The sequence below is a fragment of the Grus americana genome, chromosome 1, assembly GCF_028858705.1.
Source record: "Grus americana isolate bGruAme1 chromosome 1, bGruAme1.mat, whole genome shotgun sequence".
NCBI lineage: Eukaryota > Metazoa > Chordata > Aves > Gruiformes > Gruidae > Grus > Grus americana.
The window spans coordinates 93,662,657-93,685,621 of record NC_072852.1 but is presented as its reverse complement, the minus strand read 5'-3'; the positions used below and the strand labels follow the sequence as shown (position 1 = coordinate 93,685,621).

The following is a 22,965-nucleotide window of genomic DNA, read 5'->3' as shown; positions in this document are numbered from 1 at the left end:
TTAAGCAGCCGTGGTGTCTCACTCCAGCCAGAGTGAAAAAGGGAAATGAGCTCTTGCCTGTCTTCTGGAAGGCTTGGCTTTTGCCTTTTTAAAAGGCAAATGAACAGAAAATATGCACCAAGACTTGTCAGCTAATTACAGGTTGAGCAGAAAGATGCTTAAAAGCATTTTCTGTTGCAGAAATCTGTTTATAAAGGAACAGACAGAGGCAGCCCTCGTTCAGTGGGTCCCCCAATTTGGCTGCAAGTTCACTGCTCTCATAATGTTCTTTATCCCCAATAAAGTACTGGAGAGATTCACCATCGCACTTGTGCACCAACCACTGTGCAGCCCAGCTGCCACTTTGGGTCACCCAGCAAGCTGGATCGCCTTCCTGATCTGACTGAAAACTTGCTCAGCAGAAATCACTGGATCTAGCCAAAAGAAGGGCTTGAATTATGCAGCAGCCCAGGGGTTGAGGAGTTTAAGCCAACTGTGAAAAGGCCAGGGGGCGGATCAGAGACCTACCTTTCTTCATCCCATAGGATACCTAACACGGGAGCAAGAAGGTAGTGTTTACTGAACACAGTTGGACGTGTAGTGCTCTATACGTTATACTAGGCAGATAGTTATAACCAAGCAAGAGCTCTGTTTTACAGAAATGCTGAGATCAGAGTATTGTTGCATTAAATGGTTTGTACATGAGACCAAAGTAGAGTGTCTCTGCTCTGAAAAACCTCTAAAGCCTCCAAAGCCAGCTCTGATGTGGTGGGAAAGGTTGTCATCTGCTAGGGACCTTTCAGCATCCATCATGCAACAACTCCTCTGCAGTGCCACTGGTGCTGGGTTTTGGGGGATTTGAGATGGGAGCTCAGTGAGGAGGGAATTGCTTTTCTGACTAGGAGTGAGGGAAGAATAAGGAGAAAAGAGGGAAGAGAAGTGGGAATCAGTTGTGGAGGAAGGCTGGTCTGAGGGGATCAGAAAGGAGGATGTAGGAGCAAACTGCTAATTGAGAAGAAAAGCCTAATTTAAAATTGTAGAGAATGTGGATGACATTGTGAGTACAGCTTTGAGCTTGCTAATGTGATTCTGTGTCTGTTCCTGCCAGCCTCCAATACAATGACCTGTGCACTCGGCTCTATGCAGTATGTATTTTATCTTTTCTTTATTTTTTCCTCTTTTTCTTTTTTTCCCACACAAGACTACATGTCTCTGTAGTAGAAGACCCCTCATGGCTCTCTAAAGGGAGTCGATCTTGTATAGTTACTGGTGGGTGTGGGGAATAGTTTTTAGGGGAGCTTTTGGAAGTAGGGGGGACAAAAGAAGGGAGGACCCGTGCAACAACAAAAATTTCTTTCTTTTTTCTTTACTTGTATGCTGCTGCTGTACACTGCCAACCTGTTACCCCAAATACGGCTGTATTTCAGGAGTGAGAAAAGTCCTTGTAAGACCCTGTGGGATCCCATGGGATAGGATGCACTAGGCCAATGTGAAAATTGTGTGGTGCTTATCCTTTAATTTCCAACTCTGTCCTTGCTTGTGGAGTCAGCATGCTCTTTTGACTGGACTCCCCACAGGCTTTTTGCCAGGTCAGTTCTGTGGAAGTTCTGCATCATTTTGTATGGTGGTGGTTTTGCGTGGCACAGCTTTAAACACTGCAGGCTGGTTCTCTTTTTTAAAATTTATTTATTTATTTATTTAGTGCTTGCTTTTATTTTGCTCTTTGTTTCTTCCACCGTATTGTTCATTTATTTGCACTCCCTTTGTGCCTTGTCTCAAGGCTGTGAGCAACGTCTCAGTGCAGGGAATTCATTGTGCTATCACGTCACAGTGGAAAGAGCTCCCATTCAGAGATACAGGACTATTTTTTTTAAAGGGGAAACCGTGTTATCCACAGCTTCATATTTGTACAGCGCGATGTATAAAGACTGTCCCCTTTGGCACAGCTTTATCTCCTACTGTTTATGACAAAGTTTGAATTGAGGAAGAGAGAAATTATCACAAAGGAGCAAGTTGGAGCCTGTTGAAAGGGAGAGAGAGCAAGCAGGGCGAATGTCCGACGCCACAGGCCACAGAGGGACCCACGGAGCACAGCTAGGACTTGGTACAAGACATCTAACATACAGACAAATGCTTTACCTCGAGCTAGTCGCAGTTTAAACCTGCACTCAGATGCTCAGCTGTGAAATGCAGCAGCTGAAAAGCAGGTACATGCTCCTGCTTCTGAATGGTGAAGTGGTCTAACTGCCAGACAGCCCTGTAAAATCTGTCCCTGAATGTGAATTAGTGCCTGGGGTTCCCACGTGAGGTTCAGACAGTGGGGCCATCGGAGGCGTGCGATGCCATGTCAGCAGTGAGAAGATTAACTCCAATGGATAGGATAAAACAAGGGCTAAATGAAAGAAAAAGCTCACCGCTGTCAGAGTTAAAAATATGAACAGGGATGCTTGGGAGGGAAAAAATAAGGATGCTTTGTTAACTCCACTGCAACACATTGCAAACGTGGGACCTTCTTCAGCCCAGACTGCAAGGTGGGTAATACAAGTCCCATTGGTGCTCACTGTAGTAGCTTAGGCCTGCACTGAGTTTGGCCTACTAGGGCTCCATGGAGAAATAGGAGGTGATGGTGGAAAAGGCAATGGAGACAGCTGGTGCCTGTGGGCAAGAATGTGGAAGGAAACCGAAGGAAAGGTCTTGAAACTAGGCAGAGCACAAAAAAAAAGACATAGCATAAAAAGCTTTATAAGCAAGGACCCAGGTTCCGTGTTGCCTTCTGTAGGTGCTTCTGCTGATACCAGTGTGCAGTCTCTGGCTCGCGTAGCATTCGACAAGCAGCGCATGCCGCAGGACAGGAAGGGAGGGTGGTTTGAGCTGGTGCCCTGTAGTGAAAGGAGAACTTGCAGAGTTGCTTAATACAAGTAGAATTTCATGAAAACGCAGCTTCCTCTCTGTGCTCCCCATATGCAAGTACTTAGCAGTAACTGGCTGGCACTGTGACTTAGTATTGGTCCTTGGCAAGACAGGGGCCCTAGAGCTGCTCTTAGATAAATTCATTCCCTGACATTCACACCTGAACACTTAGATTTGGCTTCCAAGCACTGGTGCTGAAATGTGTAGCACACTGAAAGAAGTTGCATGCAAATACCTATCCCTTGTGCCTGAATGAGCTTTTCATGTTTATTCTTCAGACAGTGGATATTTCTTTGCATATTATGAGATTCACAGCCTCCATTTCAGAGATCAGCGTGACTTCTAATAAGCAATTAAGTCCATGGCAAGTCAATCACTCTATAATTAGCTCCAATCTGTGTTCCCATTAGCTGCAACATCCTTTACCTGCCACTGAGCAGCCAGCAATAAAAGGTGTGAAAATTCTTGTGACCTTGGAAATGCATCCAAAAAAATTGAAGCAATCCCCTCTGGCCAGATACTGGCAGACTACTGAGAACACATAGCAGGAGTTGTCTGTTGGAGAAAACACCGAAGATGTGGTATTTAGTAAAGCTTAGTTTTTATTAGTCTTGAGAAACTACGACAGGTAATTTAACTGATAGAAAAGTAAGGATTAACAGGAAAGCAGATATTACTCTGAGGATTTGGCTGCAGTAGCAACAATTTTCACAGTAGCCACAATCTGGTCTCCTGTGCACTTCACCTAAAACACACTATGGGTCCACCAGCACAACAGATTATAAAGATAACACAGATGATCATGCTCCTGACTTAAAGGTGGTGTTTGAGCCAGGCTAGCACAGGCCGTGTGAGAGCCAGTTTGGTTTGATTCAGCAGAAGCAGCTGCCAGCCTGGCTTACTGAACCCTGAGCAGGAGCCAAGCTGCCACCAGGCAGCTCCTGCCCCTGCCTGCTCAGCATCCGCGCTGAAAGCCCACGAACCTGTGGGAGAAGCACGTGTCCTGCCTGCTCTTTGCCATGGCCATTTCCTATGGCCCTATGCTCAGACTTGGTAGGTGGCTGTTTGGGATGGTGCCCTTGACTGGAGAATTGCCATCACAACGGTCCCCATTAAGGTACTTTTTGTCTGGATGTGTATCAATTTTGAAATAGCTCTGGCTTTAGAGGCAGGATCAGATTTTTTTTCAAGCCATATAGTGATGTAAAGACACAGGCACTTAATAGGATTTTAAGGTGCTACCAGGCACTGAAGGGAAGATAGATACCTGTGGTGGGTTGACCCTGGCTGGGGGCCAGGTGCCCACCAGAGCCGCTCTATCACTCCCCTCGTTCACTAGACAGGGGAGAAAAAGTATAACGAAAAGCTTCTGGGTCGAGATAAGGACAGGGAGAGATCACTCACTAATTATCGTCATGAGCAGAACAGACTGAACTTAGAGAGGAAATTCATCTAATTTATTACTAGGCAAAACAGAGTAGAGGAATGAGAAATAAAATCAAATCTTAAAACACCTCCCCCCACCCCTCCCATCTTCCCGGGCTCAACTTCACTCCCGGCTCCAACCTCCTCCCCCCTCAGCGGCACAGGGGGACGGGGAATGGGGGTTACGGTCAGTTCATCACATGGTGTTTCTGGCGCTTCTTCATCCTCAGGGGGAGGACTCCTCTCATCGTTCCCCTGCTCCAACATGGAGTCCCTCTCATGGGAGACAGTCCTTCACGAACTTCTCCAACATGAGTCTCTCCCACGGGGTGCAGACCTTCAGGAGCAAACTGCTCCAGCGTGGGTCCCCCACGGGGTCACAAGTCCTGCCAGCAAACCTGCTCTGGCGTGGGCTCCTCTCTCCATGGGGCCACAGGTCCTGCCAGGAGCTTGGTCCAGCGTGGGCTTCCCACAGGCCACAGCCTCCTTCAGGTGCCTCCACCTGCTCCGGCATGGGGTCCTCCACGGGCTGCAGGTGGAATCTCTACACCCCCTCATCCTTCCTCCATGGGCTGCAGGGGGATCTCTGCTCCGGCGCCTGGAGCACCTCCTGCCCCTCCTTCTGCACTGACCTTGGTGTCTGCAGAGTTTCTTACATCTTCTCACTCCTCTCTCCGGCTGCAAAAGCTCTCTAGCTTGTTTTCCTTCTTAAATATGTTATCACAGAGGCGCTGATTGGCTTGGCCTTGGCCAGCGGCAGGTCCGTCTTGGAGCCGGCTGGCATTGGCTCTATCAGACACAGGGGGAGCTTCTAGCAGCTTCTCACAGAAGCCACCCCTGTAGCCCCCCCGCTACCAAAACCTTGCCACGCAAACCCAACACAATACCTTACTCCCACTAAACCCTTAGCTGGATATTGCACAAACCAGATTGCAGCTTGGGTTTGGTTCTCTGGCTGTTGCTTTGAATGGATCCTACCTAGTGTTTCTTTAAGATGCCACAACGCAGGGATAAACTTGAAAGCTAGTTATTCATCCCAGTAGTATCCTCTTGCTTTTATATCATCTGATGGTATTTTAGTGTGTGCATTTTTCATCAGACACAAAAGACTCCTAAATGATTGCCACAAAGAAAACAGCTCTCCTGTCTCCCAGTTAACAGGTACCTCCTAGAGTGTGAGCAAAGCTAAAGACAGGCAGAATTTAGAAGGAAGAATGTTCCTCAACACTGCTTCTTCCCACACACTTTTAATGGCAAAAATTGCCACAGACAAAAAGATATTAAGAGTGAATAGCCTGGACAGCCCATCAAAATCATTCAGGAGGTCTCTGCAGAGCATGGGTTATATATAATCTTTTCATTTTTAACTCTGTGACTTGAACAATTGTGTGCTGATAGCAGCATTATCCTAATACGAGAAAAGCTGTTCCTCTGCAGAGCTCCCCGACTTCCCAAGTCCTTCTTCGCATCCCGCTGTCTGCCCTGCCGGAAGCTGTGGTTTGCGCCTTTCTGTCTCAGAGGTGACGCAGACTAGTTGTGCCAAAGCAAAGGTCCACAATGTAAAGGGGCAGAGGTTATATGTGCATGGAGGAAACCTTTTGGATGTGGTAGGAAGATTCATATGTAAAAGGTGCCAAATGGGCATCCTGCACTATGCCAAAGAGCAGCATACTTGGGAAGAAAAAAAGCCAAGTTAGGGGGCTGGTCCCACACAGACCTTTGGGATAGTAACCTGTTACTAAAGCTGGGGAGAGGAGAAGAAAAAAGAAATTTTTTTCTGCTACGTTTTTATTTTTGTGTGTGGTTTTTAAACAGAACCATAATGTTTTCCCTAAAGTATAATTTTTCAAATGTGTAATTTAGGTTCAGCTGGAGCATTCAGAGTGGCGCAGGGTGCTTTTCCTTCTCACTGTTGACCTTTTGCTTCACAGAAAGTTTAAAAATGGAAAATTCTCTTTTTCCGTTCTGCTAGACACAATTTCAGTGCCATCCATGTCTGCTCTTGCAGAGAAAGTGTAACTTTACCTTGTATTTTCCCAAGGAAGACATTTTTCTGAACTATGTTTGGGATTTTGCTGTGAATGGCTCATGCACAGCCTGTGAAAGGCTTGGTCACATTGTCGTGGCAGAGGAGCCTGCAATGAGCAGTATTCTGCAGTGGACAGATTTAATGTGATTTAATTTACTGCATTCTGGCACTGGTGTAATGTAAATGACCCAACGGAAAGCTTACTGTTCATGAGGGGTGGCTCATCTAGGCATGGAATAAGGAATAGCTGCTGCATACTCGGTGCATCCGTAGCTATTTCACAAATACTGCTCTTCATAGGCAGGTGCTAACCAGACACTGCAACTGTTACCACTTGGCAGAGCTCCTCAGCAGTTCCCCAAAATTTTATGCCTGAGGGAACATATCCTATCATGTTACACCAGACAAATGGTTTTCAACCTTCTTCCAATTCGCCAGCCACTAAAAATTCCAGCAGAGGTGTGGGCTCCTGTGCGGAGGGTAGGTTTGTTTTTCTTGGTCTTCGTCCATGCATTTCTTAAAAATAATTTGCAGACCCCTGGGATCTCACATACTGCGGGTTGAAAACCAAGATCAGTAAACAGATCCACTGGTGAAACAAGCAGATCTATTCCCGGCTGCAAGTAGTGCAGCAGTAGTGTGCAAAGTTAGTCCTGTTTCATTTGCTTGTGGTTAGGCAATGTGCTCTTGTGGATAAAGCACTGGTCTGGCAGTCAGGAGACTGGGTAGCAAACAGGACCTATGGTTGTGCAACATGCTGTGCAAAGCAGAAAGCATGGTTGATGCTTGTGGAGAGATGAGACAGGTATTTAGCCTAATATTTTAGAGCCATAGGAGCAATATTGGATAGAAAACTAGCTTCCAAAAGGGGCAAGTAACCAAGCATGGCTGTTGGATGGGAGAAGTTCTGAAAAAGACCTTTCCAGAGATACTGTGTTACTACAGACAGACATTCTTCTGGAGCGTTACCAGAAATTTTCCTGGGGTGATAACAGTAGTAACAGTGCTGAAGATTTTTGTGGGAGTGAGTCTGTCCACATCCTGGTGCCATCAGAACAAATTTCCTCTTCAGTGTGTAGAAGACCTGTTTCTCCTGTATTACAGGATGCAGTAGGAGCATAGCGCTTCATTCAGAAGTTCAGTACATCTCCAGTTGAAACTGCATGAGCTGGCTGCAGTTCAGCCTACCCTTTAAAAATGCCGTCAACCTTTTAACTTTGCCAACAGGCTTTGGAAGAGCATCACATTCAGCTAATCGAATACAAGGGCTAAATTTTTCATTCCTCTTCCAAATTGTTGTCGGAACGCAACCTACTGGTAGGACATCATTACCACACCTTACTCCTCAGTAAGCTACTGGGCTGATGAAGCTATCTGTGAGAGGTCATGAAAGTTTTTTGCAAGAGTTTTGTGGAGAAGTGAATATCTGTGAGTGGAAGAAAGTCTTGTCTTCCTACTAAACATGCCTTCAGCCCAGTGGGTAGAGATGTAAGAACTGTCTGGATACTGCTTTTCTAAGCTGGGATGGGTAAATGTGGTCTGTGCTCTTGCTGTTTGGATACGCCTCAAAATGCAGAATAGGTTCCTGCAAAACTGCTGCTAATTCTTCATATCTCACAATGCCAGAATGTTTTAAGTGGTTCTTATTGCTGTCCTGAACGGCCAGTTCTTGCAGCTGGGTGTTTGGAAACCAGAGAGTTTGTTTTGATCAGTTTTAACTGTGGACTAAAGAAGAGTTTCTCCCAGGAGGGGAGACAGTATAGGAAGACGTTAAACCATTTCCATGTTTAGAAATGAAAGATTCCAAAACTCTTCAGAAAGGACTTTCTGAAAGAGAAGATAAAAGGAGGAGAGGACTATGTTCTATTATCTCTCCAAGGAATCAGTCCTAATTTGGTGGATGAAGAGAACAGCATGCTTGAGTTTAGTCTGTGTGAGGTCCAGAAGTAAGGGATGCAGGAGCATCACTTCTTTTGTAGGTACACTTAGTATTTTGAGCATAATGTCTGCATTCTGGCTGTCCTGCACCAGAATGGATCTGGATACTTTCCACTGCAGAGAGACAGAACATCCTGCAGTTTACAGCTGAATCTTCCTGTTTGGAGGCAATCAGGGACAATCCCAGACAATCACCCATGACCCACTGCGCTTGTACACAGGTTTTATTCTACATCTGACCTCATGTCCCCTCCATGTATCTGCTAAGCACTGCAGATGTCACACTGAGTCCTCGCACTTGCAAGTGGAGAGTACTTGTCTAATAATCTCGTTACTCCTGGAAGGCTTCTCAGGAGCAGGATGTGCTGTTTAGGTCTGATACTGCCTTTAGTGTGTCTGATCCCCACCTCTCTTTTATCACACCTATTCATATGGCATTAGAGGGCTGCCTCACAGCCACTCCTCTGCTGTCATTTTGGTGTAGGTCCCTGCTTTTTGGTTTGAAAACTAAATACAGTGACACTTGGCATTTACAAAACCATGTAGCCTATGTAGAGTATTGTCCAGATACGAAGCCGCTGACCCACATGCCATCTGTGTGAATTAGGTCACACTGGCTGTCTTTTCTCTTCATAGTACAGATAAGGGAAATGACTTATGCTTCTGGAAAGTGGGCTGGAAGTCAGTACAAGGATTTTATTCCCAGCAGGACTTGGGTGCTTTATTTACCAGCCTGAAGCGGGGATAATAAAAATGAAGGGGGAAAAAAAAGCCATAAAGTGCAAGGTGCATATGGTGCCCCAGCGAGAGGATGAGCCAGGGCAGTGCCTCTAAACAGAAGTCTGTATTATCATGGTGATACTGGGAGATCCCAGCAAGAGGCAAACCTTATTTTACCGATCTGCGAGTAAATGCATGGGAATAGACCATTCTTGCCTCACAGGCATTACAGTACATCTGCTGGGAGGGAAGCAGGGAAAGGATTCAGCCCATGGAGAACTGAGAGGAGGTATGACTTTTCCCAAGTTGTATTAAAACTTGCGGCAGAGCCAAGACTTAAACCCCTTCCCCCTTTTGGTGCTTAACCATCCCCTCTCCAAACGTCCCTCCATGGCTGTGCCTGCAAAGCTGTTGTTCTGAAGAGCGTTAGGATCTGCCTCCGAAGTGACTTCAGTGCAGTTTTTCTCTTCCTCACCCCCGCACCCCCTCTCATTAGCTTGAAAACTCCTATTTATAAACCTGCTCAAGCTTGCTTGTTCAGGGAGGAGGAGCCGAAACAGCACACAGACTAGGAGACTCAGCAGAGATGCAGGCAGAGCTACTTCTCACTGAAAGGGTAATAACCAGATGGAACAAGTCAGCAGGAAGAGTTCCTGAAATGTCACAGAAATGAGATCAAGCAACAGCTAGAGCTTTGTGTCTGCAGGCAGAAGGGGGAGAATCGCAGGCTCTCAGGAAAGGGTAAGAAAGAAGAGCTGAGTGGAAGCAAAATATTTAAGTGGATAAGCACATTGGACTAAATGGCCTAATCGTGTCCCCAGACCATCATGCTTCCCTTATGCATTTTTGACCCTCTCTCCCAGCCTCTCTGACAGTGATGAACAGGAGACCCATAAAGCTGGCTTGCTGTGGAAAAGTGTGCCAGGCAACTGACTGTGGAGTGACTTGTCACCTCCCTTGTTAAACAGATCACTCGCCTCCCTGAATCTCACTGAGATGCTCTTTGTAAGCACAACACTTGTTAAACTCAGGCTTGCCTGCAATTTCTGTAGCACCTGGTGATTTTGTGCTGGCATGGTAGAGAAAAGGCTGATGACAACTTGAACCCCTGTGAGGGGAGAAGTGAGTACCTAAATAGCTGTCCTAAATTGTATGGCACTATATACAACAACCTGACTTCCCTTAGCTTTCCTCCTGACTATATTTTACAGTAATGATCCAGACACAACCCAGCTATCTCTGCTTTTCTGGAGAACCAAAGGACAATTATGAAAGACCAGACAAGCTTATCTGCTATGAAGAAAGGAAAAAAAGCCAGTTCCTAAGGTTTATGTAAAGAATAAACAAAACTGCAGCAACCCATAAGGGTTACATTCATGGGGAGAAACAGAATCACATTGTTCAAAAAATCAGAGGAGAACAAAGAGGTTCAATGAGAATCCCAGACCAGAGCCATTTCTGCTAAGGGGCCTGCATCCGTGTGCTGAACATAACCTCACCTCTTCCGGCTTACCAAATGATTTCATGGAGCTCTTCGTGCTGGCGTGCAGGCACCTCCGTGAGCTGCTTCTCTTCCCTGAGCTTCTGAGCTAGTGGAGGGCAAAGGACCTGCTGTCCTGAGTGCTCCGCTCTGCTCTTCTCCAGTCTGAATTCCTCCCGTTAGTCTCACTAATACCAGATTACCTCTCCTTGACATCCACGCTATTAGGTGCTTTGTCATCTGATGCATTATTATGTTACTTCAGAAAAACATTTCAATGCCCACAATTTTACCAGGCTGAAGTGCCAATGTATTAAGCGGCAGTTTACAGATCTATTAAAGGACAGTCATTCCCACGAAATGCTCACAAGGTGTCAAAGACGAGACACAACCAGTGAATAAAACAGGTAGACTGAGGGGATGAGACCAAGAGTTAGGGTAACAAAAGGCATGTGATGTGCACAATTGTGTCATTTTCATTCTGATGATTTTAATGATGGTGTGCTGGACATTCCGGACTACTGGGAAACTCCCATGATAATACCAAAAAAATTCTAAAAAGAAAGTTACTGAATTTGTCTATATATAATCGTGCTCTTTGCTAGAGAAAACCTGATCCAGTTTGTGATATCATCTGACGTATCTTAGGTATTTAAGAAGCTCTTTCTAACATCAGAGAAAAAACATCAGTCTAGAGCATGTCTGTGTTAGACACAGACTAAAGTGGGTTTAGAATTGAGCAATGAAACTGTCGCAGGTCTAGAAAACCGGGCCAAAGCGGAATGATTGAAGAAATTGGGTTTGCTGGTTTTAGGAGAAAGAAGATTGAGGGGGACCATGGAAAACTGTCTTCTAATGGAGCTATAAAACGAACAGGGATTAATTGTTCTCTGCTTCTGTGGCAGGAGGGGTATGCAACAAATAGTGGCCAGCTTTGTTTGCATAAACAAAGATTTTGGTTAATTATCAGAAGTAGATTTATTCTGAAAATGGGAAGAGAGAAAGAGTAAAGCAGCCTTGAAGGCTGAGAAGTCCCTGTTTATGGAGTCCTTTAAGAACAAAGCCTTGTTAGTCAATGATGGTCTAGGCATGTTTACTTTGTGGTAAGGAGGGGACCTCTGAGGTCCTTCCAGCCCAATATTTCTATCATTTCTATGAAGACTACAGTTCTGACAGCAAGGCTGCGAGCTGTAATCTCATTACATAAATAAAGATAAATGGAAATCTCCATTGGGTTCCCAGTGACCAGCCCTGGAAAGGGAAACAGGATGTTTGAGGAAAACAAATGCCACAAGAACCTTTAAAGATTTGTAGGTGCAATTTGGCACTGTAGTTTCAGGAGCATCTGTGAAGAGGGGCCTGGGTCGAATGGGCTAAAGAGGGGAAAAAACCCCTACTCCTTGTCCTTACTTTTGTGAAGGGATAAACTGGAGGAGACGGGCTCGTCCTGTGTTTAAACAGAAGGCTTCAGGGCTGTGGGATCCAGCCTGCATCTCAGTGACTACGCTCACAAATGTACAAATAACAGTCACAATAACAAAACCTTACTGATGGAAATACCCTGACATAGCTAAAATGCTTCACTATTTCAGAGCTGGAATAGGAGAGAAATTTGTGAAATTAAGATGCCTGCATTCCTTGTCCAAAGTCAGAGGGAAAAACTGAACACCACACAGGTAAAATAGATGGATTTTAAATTACATTATCAGTAACCTATGGCATAAGCACTACATTTAATGTTGTTGAGTATTTTTAAACAGCATCCACTAGGTTTGAGTTGAAACATTAGATTTACTCAAGTGTAAGTTCTCTTAGTTAATAAAATTACATGTGACTTGCCACTGTATACAGGAAAGTCTAGTATGTTTGCTTTGAGATAGCTTCATTAGGTTTCTTTGTTCATCCCAAGTCACTTGCTGATTGTTCCTGTTTCTGTGGTCTCAGTATTTTTGGTTTTGATTTTTTTCTAAAGGGTTTTCCATGTCAAATATAGAGGTTCTTAAATAGTGATAGACCATGACCGATGGTCCTATCTTAAGTTCTCAAGCATATGCATAAGACCTGAAACACTGTGGGCTTAACTCTGGAAGATGATAAGAACTGTGGCTCCAGTCCAACAAACTATATTTGTCCTGGGCGTAGTCTGATTCAGCTGGACTACTTGCATGCTCCAATTTAAGCACTAGGAAGGAGAGCAGTTAAATCAGGACCTGTTGGGACAAAGACAAGCAGCGCGGTTCTGATCATAGCAATAGTACCCCCCTTGTCTTCGATGCAGTTCCTCTGATGTATGCAAGGGTAAGTGAAACTGGATCTGTATCCATAAGATCCTTTCTCACTTTAGACTCCAGCCTTCAACATGATCTCTTTCACTTGGAATAATACCAGTTAATTGAGATAATAGATACATATCACTGGTTTATGACAGAAAGAAGATGTAAAAATTCTTTATCTTTGAGTTATCAGAACCTAATTAACCTATCTCCTCCAAGAAGATTAAGCTTGGAATATGTAAAAGTCCTGTCTAAAGTCCACAGTGGTGAAAGGAGCAGGCTCTGTCATGCTCCCATTGTTAATGGCTTGGAAGGATCGGCTGTTTAGCCAGGTTGGTGTGAATTCATAGGTCTCAGTCCAGCTCACAACAGACTATGGTCAATCTCACAGCTGCTCCACGTGAATATCCTTGTTGAGTGAGGGACTCATTCTGGAAACCTTCTCAAGCTGGGAGATTTAAAACTGAGGCAGTGTGCTAAGGCTGCTAGCCTGCTAAGGATTACAACTTTAATTCCAGATTCCCTGCATCCTATGTTGTTATGTGATTAGACAGATGATGTTTTTCTAGGAATCCCCTGAGATACAGCAGGTTGATGTGACTTCTTAGCTGTAAAGGCATCATGAGGAAAGTACTTCATAAGTGCCTTCAGCAGATGTTCTTGGCACACATGTAACTATTGTAGGGATAAGCCATGTTGCTATTTATCTTTAGATGACATTTACTGTTAGTGTTGCTCCCTGATACCTGGTCTCACTGCTTTTTTTCCGTTCCCTCCTTCCCTAGCCAATACAGGTCTGAAAGCAGTATGTTGTGGCCCAGCAGTGCATAAAAGTAGCTGCACTGCATCTGCATTCAAACTGGGTGCATCAGCATAGCAGCATGTTGCAGGCATCTGTGTGAAGGAGCTTTGGCTCAGCTCAGCCCTGCCATGAGCATCTCTGTCCCATGCTCCACTGCACAGTGCAGAGAAACCCAAATCCTGATGGGAAATCCACAGACCAAACTGTTTCCGAGTTCAGATCCATCCTAGGGGTCTAGGTGTTTGTCACTACTTCTCTGCCTACCAGAGCTTTGTTCAGTGTGGCCCAGAAATGAATAATGCAAAAGACTATTTGAATCACGTGGCCTCTGCTTGCTCTCGAGTTTCTTGCATGAATGGTAATTTACTGTAATATGCTGCAGCACCAGAAATGCATCTAGGACTATTTTTCTTCACTTTCTTGCTTCAGAGTAGCAGGGCTTGGACCACCGAAAGAGATAAATGAAAATGCAGAACAACATCAAATTTAGAGCTCCTGGCTTAGAGAAATGGATGCTTTCTGTTTCTTGCCTCTCCTGTGCAAGCTGCATAGCCTGGATTTGAAAGCTGGTTAGCCAGCCTCGCTGGTGGTCAGCTCTTTGCAGTTGATCAATCCAAAAAGACCTAACTTGGTGCAAAGCTACAGGGCCACATACAGATGGTTACTCAGTAGTGCTTATTGTATATTGACAGGAGAGGGCAAAAAACCCCAAAACTACTGACACAAGGTTGTTACAAACTGCAAAACAAGAAGGAAAACCACTGCTCTTTCACATACACTTGCAGTTCTCTGCTATTTGCTCTCCTTGCTGTTCTCTGCCCCTTCCATAGTCTCTCAGTGTGTAAAATAATCATGCTTACATTGCATAACTTACAGTGGTGATGTCACCATGGAATTTGGTGCTTGGCTGTTGGAATTTTTTTATTAGATGTAGTGTTTAGAATCTAAGCAGTGATCATAGCTTTAAGCCTTCTATAAATATGTACTTGTTTCCAGTGGGATTTTCTTTGTCTTTATTAAGTATCTGTCTGATTCAGAACACTTATCACGACTTTGGAGAATGAGTGTGTATGGAGAAGCATGGAGGGGGAGGTTGGGATTTTAAAAGCCTAGTCAGATGACTTAAGGGCAGCAAATCTGTACCGTAGGGTAAGGTGATTTATTTCTTTGGATACTGACAACTGGAAAATAGCTTCCAGAAGAAACATATGATCTCAAAAATAGTGCTAAGGAAGTATGATGTGTCTTTTCATTGTATTGGTGAACCAAAGCTAGCTCAATGCTGGAGAGAACTACTGCTATTAAACTTGCTGGGAACTGTGGAGAAGGGGCTCAAATTCCAGTGCCTGGGTCCCCAAATGCCAAGTCACCAGTGAAATATCAGGAATCAGTATCTACCTTTTCTTTACCTACAAGATGAGGAGGGGTCCCAGCAAGAGGAATGAGGAAACTGCACTTCAGGTCAATCCATTTCTCTGCACCTGATTCATCTGCTTACGTGGGGATGAACTGGAGTATCCCACTAAGGACAATAGGCTAGGTCACATGAGGAGTGACGCCTCTGCTTCTGTATGGATTCGATTTGTTCAGTTTTGCGGGGGCTGTATTAAAACCACGTGCCACAAGAAGGACAGTCTTAAAAGAGCTGATTTTCCAGCAAGGCTAAAAATAGTGTTTTCCTTGTTTCATTTTGGTGGTGCCTTTCCATGGCATGTCTGGCCCTACCCGCAGTTGTAGTTATTTCAGATGAGGAGTGCCTTTTTCTGGTTTAAGATAAACCACTTCTGTACTGGGTTATAGGTGCTGCTCAGTGTTACCTTGACTGGTCTCTTCAGTACTGTTCGCTCTCATTTTTTATGGTCATCTTGTCTCTTTAGGTCTTGTCTCCTCAGGTTGACGGTTTTTCTATCTCCAGCCCTCTACCTGTACAGTCCTTGGAAGAGCCTCTTATCATGAGGAAAAAAAAAAGGGGGGGGGGGGGGTTTGGACATTTCCCAGCATGTATTCATAAGCACATGCAGCCGGTATGTCCTTGGGAGCTGTCAACTTGGAGTCCACGTTTCAAAATGTGTTCTGGGACACATTGTTCATTCTGGAGAAATCCATCCAGAGGTATTTCTGAGACACCTACACCTCGTTTATCAGTTCAATGTCATATGACATTTTCTCTCATCCTTTCACCAGAAGGAAAAAAAAAAGAGTGCACACAAAAGGGTCAATGTTTTTGAAAGGTCAGTAATTCCAGATGAAATGCAAACCTAAGGCTTAAAAAAAAAAATCTCCATTGAGCAATAAAGCACTTAGAGTTTTACTTTGTTACGCAAGAGAGAAACTTTCCAGCTGGCTGGCAGCGGTTCCGAAGGGTGTCTGCGTGGTTATTGATTAATTAAATCTATTGTTACTCACTTCTTTCATTAATCCAACTGTTTTCTCTTCACTTGTGTCCCTGCACAACCTTGTTTCAAAGACTGGGAATCTGTCAGAGACAATTGGTTTGAGTATCAGGTTGCTTATTTGAAATGCTCCCTCTTCCTGTCTCAGAAATTTCTAGGTGTGGCATTTTAGACCTCAGAAAAATGAGAAAGCTGCTTTAAGTTGAAGGTGCCCCCAGTCTCATGTTCAGACCTGGAACTGTGTGTCCATGTGTAACAGAGAGGGGGACACAAAAGGCCGGACCAGAGAGGTGGCTCTGCTGCTTTTGGTAGGACTGTGCTCAGTTCCAGTGCCGAAAGGCAAACCTCGTAGGGGATTTCCTGCTGCGGTTCGGGGGCAGATGCCTCTAGTGGGTTGATACTTGCTGTTTGTGATTATAAATGCCTGGTGGAGGTGTGTGGAGGATGGGGTAGCAGTATCAGCAAGCCAGCAGTACAGTTTTGCTTCTCTGTAGGCCAACCTCAGCCCTAATAAAAATTTCCAAATAGCCTTACACACACGCAGTCCTGCGCTCATGGTCCCAATAGTTAATAAGCCCGAACAGCGCTGCTGCCCTGGCCATAGGAGGTTGTGTCTAAAAAACCAGAGAAGAGCCCAGGTTTTGCTAAGCCACCCCGTTCCTGGCGTCTCTGTTTGCTGTACTGAGGGTACTTTGTTTGCTGGTCCCTGGCCCAGCGCCACTGACTCATGTCACACAGGAAGCTCAACCCCAGCCAGCTGGGAACCGCTTCTGGTCGCTATCTCCAGTCATCAGTGCTCGGCTGGAGCCTGTTAACCAGCCTTGCAGGTCCCGGGCATTTGCTTTCCCTTTCAAGCCCTTGAGATAGCAGAGTCTGTTCTACCGGGATGAATGCGTTTAGGAAATGCCAAATCCAAACTAAGCACCGCTGGGTACCGGGAATTTTTAGCTTCAAGACTTCAATCCCAAACATTTGCCAGAGTTCCAGCCCCAGAGCAGGGCAGACCTCCTGGATAAAGCTACCCCACAGCAGCAATGCTCATTAAGAGATTCTTTGTCACGGCAGCCACAAGTCACTTCTGCTTCCTTCCTGCTGTACATCAGCATTATTTCCAGAGAAATACAGGGGTGATTTCAAGGTAAAAGTAAAGCCGTCAGTAAGGTCAAGAGAACATGATCTCTACCTTTCTGAAGCAGGGAAAGGGAGGAGACGCTTTGAGTTTGTGACTATTTGGCTGCTTTATAGTTGTGTTTGGAAGAACATAAAAGAGACCCGGAAATTTCAGAGGGCTATTTTAGGAAATCCTTTGCAAGTTCCTTTAGGAGATGGATTTTACCTTAACAATTCAACTAATTACAATTAGTCACTTGATCCTGAAAGCAGAAGGAAATTCTATCATGCATATTTCATACAGGATTTACTTAAGTATTCTGATTTTTAGCTCCTTGGCACCTGCTGTTAGTGCTTTTGCCTGAAATTTCAGCTGGCAATACCGCTGCCTTTGTACCAGAGAAGTGGGCTTCCTTTCTGAAGAGCTTAACAACAATAGCGTCTGCTGGCAAGCTCAGTTCTTGTAAAAATCAGACGCAAACAAAATACGCATAGGTTGGCCTTCCAGTAGAGTCAGGTACACGGAAAATGTTTGTGCCTGGAGATGTCCATTTTCCCCCAGCTGTATCGGTAGGTATCCGAAGATGATTACCTTGCTGATAACTGTAGATCACCTGGTTATAACAATATTACTACTAAGCAGTACAGTAACCCTTCATGCAGCGTAGTGCCAGGAAGGCCCTCTACTTTCCCTAAAGAATTTAAGAATAGGACGTTTTAACCATTTCCTAGCCACAGCAACGTGTTGGCCATTGTGAGAGTCCCTGCAGGGGAGCTGAGACCTCAGAGGGGGGCTGGCACAGCAGATGGGGAGGAGCGGCTGGTGACGTGTTTAACTCGCCTGCTTGCTTAGCAGTATAAATGTGTTGAGCACTGAGGAAAGTTGCAGTCAATTTGGAGTAAACAAAATGTAATGTAATGTATTTCGGCATAACTGCAGTAATTATATGAAGATGCTGCTTTTAACTAAACAGCTGTTACCTTTTTCTGATTGAATTAAATAGTTATAAGCCTCCGAGCTTGCTATTACTCTCTGTTCCTTTCTTGCTTAAATCTCTTTTCCTGTTGTCTCTTTTATCAATCAGAGATTATGCCTGAGGATTTTGCAGTGCCTCTCTTTGGTCAGATTAGAAATGTTTGTGGTATCTTGCTCTCTAAAGCTTTGCACACACAGAGCAATTTTCCTGGAGAAGCTTTACGGCCACTTCAGAAGTGCCCTTGTGCTGGCAGCCACCTGCGCTGCTCTGCTGCAGCCCCGACCTCTGTGGAAGGGACTAATCCTGGAAATAAGTTGATCCTGATCTGAATAAGACTGTCAGGAGAGGCAGCCAATGCTTTGCTACTCCTAAAGCAGTCTCTAACACATAGGAACTAAGGCTCAGCATTTTCTTGAATTAGAGCTATGTAGGACTGGTGGTTAGGATGGTTTGCAGTGCAAGCATTGCCTCTCCCGGACCTCAGTGGTGCCTCAGCTGCTTTAGCAGTTGTGTTGGAGCAGCTTAAGGTGCTATGACCCAAGCAGATTTAGGCAAACCCATTCAGCCCTGTGCTATAGCAGATGAAGAATTTGACCGTTACCATCTTCCACCTGAAAAGCCACTGTAAGCAGCGGCGTGGGTGGTACCGTTTACAAACTGCACCGCCTGATAGAAGGGCAGCAGCAGGAGTGAGTCTTCCAGCCTTGCGTCCCTTCAGATCATTTTTGGTCACTTTCTGGTCATCTTATCTTCACTCACCCTCAATGTTTTCCTCATTGCACTCTCCAAATATTTCTTTGTTGGTGTTTCAGGTGACCTCAGCAAAGCTGGAAGAAAAACTACTTTTGAAGGAGCAACAGTGATAGTCAGCTCAGCAGCACAACTCCTGTGAACTGAACTCTGCCAGGTTCCCTCGAATGTAAGTGCCTGGCCCCACCTGACCTGTGGCCCCAAGCAATCCTGTCTTTGTATTGGCTTAAATTTGATGCAAATAGGTCACCCTATCTCAGACAGACTGTAAGAAAAGAATCCTAAACATTTTAATTCGCGGGCATTTCTGAACTGGCAATACTCTTGACAGTGCACCGTACAGCTTATAAATAGTGCTTTGAGTGCCTATGATGTCACGAGCTACAAGAGCGTCTGACTTGTGATTTATTACATCAGATCGTGGCTTGTTCGTAGGCTTGTAACTTGCGGCTTACAGTCAGTACACCCACTATTATTCCTAAGCCATCCCAGTGTTGAGCAGATACATAAATGCTGCCTAGAATTGAAACAGTAAACAACCAATTAAAAGTTTAACCTCTTCCTTTCCAGTCTCTTCCTATATTATTAACTGGGATACTGTTGCTTAAATTAAGGTTGTGTGAGATAATGACAAATAGGTGTTCTTTCATTTGCCCATGTATCACATTTGCACCAACAATACTTGTAGAAATTTTGAGTATTTATGCTCAAACATAATTTCTTATTAAAACTGCATTTATTTGAAGAGATGTTCTTTCCTTTTCTTCAGTGCAAGATTGTTGTTTTACGAGATTTCCTAGAATAAAATAGTGAGAGCTCATTTCTTGAATTTAATAAAAGAAGGATTTTAATTCTTTTTATAGTTCTTGACATGGCACACATATGCACATAAATTGGCTTACCTAACCAAACAGCAGTTTGCAGAACCAGAGTTGGACAATGTAATTAGAATGGGAAGAGCTTGGTATTCGGCGGGGGTGGGGGGGTGTATCTCATTCACTTTGGCCGTCTTTTGGAAGAGGTTACAGTTAAGGCTTTAAGATTTAAATACAGGCCAGTATAATCCTCAGGTATTAATGAATCCTGAATGTAATGATTTTAAAATTGCAAATTCTTTCTCCTGCTCATGTTCCCTAGTGTTTCTGAGTTCCAGGGATGACTTGGTTTCCAATAGCCCAGTCACAGAAAAAGGCGCCCAGCTTGAAATCTACTGAAAGAATGAAAACATTTCAACATATCAATGGTTATCCAGCCAGATGCATTTTAAAATAAACAAAAGCCCACCCTGAGAAAAATGTGTGATTATATTCCGGTGTCTAAAAACTGGTATATCCTGGTATCTAAGAGCAGGAAGGGGAGTAACTGCATCATTCAAAAATGGCAAAATGGGAGATAATTTACGTAGCTACTCTCAACTGAATATCAGTGTATCTCGCTGGTACATAAGCAGGTGTTCTTTATCAAAGGTTGCTGTAGAGCACTCCTAAATGTATCCTTGTAGTTTGATTTACTCCCTCCCTTTAAAAAAAAACAACCCTTAGGTAAGTCTAAGGCTATAGGAGAAGAAAAGTAATTAGTAGTACTAATGTCCTGTAAAATATCTCAGTCTATGCCTTGCAGTTTCACAGTCTGTGATCTTAAAAGCATAGCCTGTGTCCTGAGATCAGAAGCTCCTTCTGTATTCTCATGGGACAAAGTACCATAAACCAGCTAGCAGAACAAGATCAGATACTACCTGTCAGTGTGATTTGCAAGGGGGACACAAAGGAAACTTTTCTGTAGCCAGCTGGTTCTTTCTAAACGTTCATTTGTATTAATTAAAAGATATATAATGTTAGCAGCCCTTACTGGAGTTGGGACAGAGTGCAGATAAGATGGTTCAAGGTGTATGAGAAATCTAGTTTATTGCAGTCTTCTCTATACAGATTTTGCATTTTATATCTAACCTTGTTTAGTAAATAGTGAGTTGGCTAGCTAAGGTGGCCATGAAAGAGAAATCTACTGCACAGCATGTCAGCAATATTGCTTCTAGCTAGGTTTACATACATCTGCAGGTGGCCTCAAAGCTTTTTTTTTTTTTTTTTTTACTGGACCTGCTTTTGAATATGAATGTTTTCAGATTCTTGCTCATGAGGTAGGCAGGGGGCTCAGTGGAAATCGTGGGAGTGCCGTGTGCTTGCTGCCTCTGAAAAGAAGAGCCAAGGTGTCTTAAATGGCAAGAAAAATGCTTATCTTTGTGCAAAGAAAAAATATTTGTGTGCACTGCTACTAATCTCAGGTGTTTAGTCATTAAGGAAGAGGCCTTCGAAATATAGAAATCAAAGGATTATCAAATAAATAGGAAAAAAAATCCTTTTTTATGCCCTCTGGATATGGGTGCCATTGGTGTACGGAGAATTTCTGTTCTCAGGCTTTTCTACACAGTCACGACAGCTCAAATCCTGTTTTCTTTAGATCAAAGCACGTATGCAACTCCTTGATACCGGGAACTGCAGCTTTAAGGAAAATATTGCAAAACTTTCCTGTATAAAAGTATGCAGATTTTTTTGTAACACTTATCATCCAGTTGCTGGCACACTGCCACTGGCACAGGGTAGTGCTGGAGGCTGACTGGGTGCCTTCAACAATTATCAGTGTGTATTTTTCTATGTCTTACCATCTCCCTGGACACGTGGTAGCTGCCACCGTCAGAGCCAGGGCAATGGCCAGATAAGCCTTTGCCGTGCTCTGCTGGGGCCCTTCTTATGTCTTATTTTGGATTTGGAAGAGTTAATAAAGATGCAGATTAATTTTTCCTCCTCCCTAATTAGATCCCAGAGGAAAAATGCCACAAGCCTCAACTATGTCCTTAATCTCCTGAACAATAGAAACCATATTAAAAAAAAATTAACTGTCTTCCTGGGAGGGGTGGATGCTAGTCAGTGACCCAGAGCTGGGTTTCTGGTGCGAGCCTTGCATGGGCCGGCTTGGGGGAGCGAGGGCACCTCCTGCTTAGCTGGGCTGGGTTGGGCTCCTGCCAGGCAGATACGTGTGGCCCAAAAACTGGCAGGGCGCTTTGCAGTGGTGTGGAGAGGCATCAGGGAAGGGGGAGCCTGGGAAGGCGAGCGAGCAGCTTGCTCCTCTCTGCAAGAAGCGGCTTACTTCCAGGTCGGGAGCGCTTTGGCAGAGGCATGGGGTGGATGGATGCCCCCCGCTTGCTCAGCTCAGCTTCTGGAGAGTTGCCTTCCTTCTCCAGGTCTGTCAGCTACCTGGAACTAAAAATACTTCTCTGAAATGTGCCCTTCTCTACACACAGCCATGCAGAGAGCCTCAGCTGGGCTGGCAGAAAGCCGTCTCCTGGCGTTTTCTGTGTACTTCAGGAAGGGCACAATCAGCTGCCCGGGACCATTATCAAAAGAATTGGGACAGAGAACTGCACACGTTAACCCAGCCTCTCCTCTCTTCCTCCTCCCTCTGACTCAACAAGTGGTGCAAGCTGCAAACAGCATCCTTATCCAACAAGCATGCATTTTATTTCCATAACAAATTGAGGTATTAGGAATTTTAAACCTCAGATGTTTCTCAGAGTTATGTAAACCAAAAGGCACCCAGATGCCCACATAAGAGCAGAGGGAAAATCCCTTCAAGAGCACGTGCCTGTCCCATGGCTGCACTGGGCTGCCGAGCAGTGTTATTCGAACTGTAAGGTGCAATAGGCTGAGATAGCAAAAGCCCAGGAAGAATGAGGTGAAGGTGTAAAATGACACGCTGTTCCTTTTTTTTTTCCCCAGGCAGGCCTTGGCAAAACTAGAATATACTACAGTTCTGGCTCCCAAATCAAGAGTCAAGTTCTCCTATGCATGAACTCAGGCAGAAAGCTAACCAACAGAAAGAGGCCTAAATGGCAGAGTATTGAAAGAAAAAAGGTCTAACAAGACAGGTAAATATTACATTCAGTGTTTCCCAACGTACTGTATTTCCTTTTCCTCTCCTTGTTTCATTCCCCTTTTCAGAGAGAGAATTGTCATCTGGAAACAAGGAGAAATTTCCTCTTGTTTTGTCGCATTAGGGCACATAGGGAAAGTTTGAAAATGTTTAGGTTTTTGAAAATTATTTTTGTCTTTAGAACTGTCACAAACACTGAGTCTGTTTCTTGGAGGTCTTTCTTGGTGGACTCGAAATGTTGACCAGGAGGTCTCT

The 22,965-nt window shown here is 44.5% G+C and overlaps 1 long non-coding RNA gene across 2 annotated transcripts in view; it reads left to right on the top strand.

The window, feature by feature from the left end:
- Positions 1 to 22,965, top strand: part of LOC129210543 (uncharacterized) — a 159,724-nt gene that overhangs the window by 116,287 nt on the left and 20,472 nt on the right. Inside the window, exons 3-4 of one of the 2 annotated variants that reach the window (XR_008578573.1) lie at positions 18,849 to 18,955; positions 22,557 to 22,705. This is a non-coding gene — a long non-coding RNA (uncharacterized LOC129210543). The remainder of the gene's footprint in view (positions 1 to 18,848; positions 18,956 to 22,556; positions 22,706 to 22,965) is intronic. The other variant, XR_008578574.1, reaches the window with a different exon arrangement.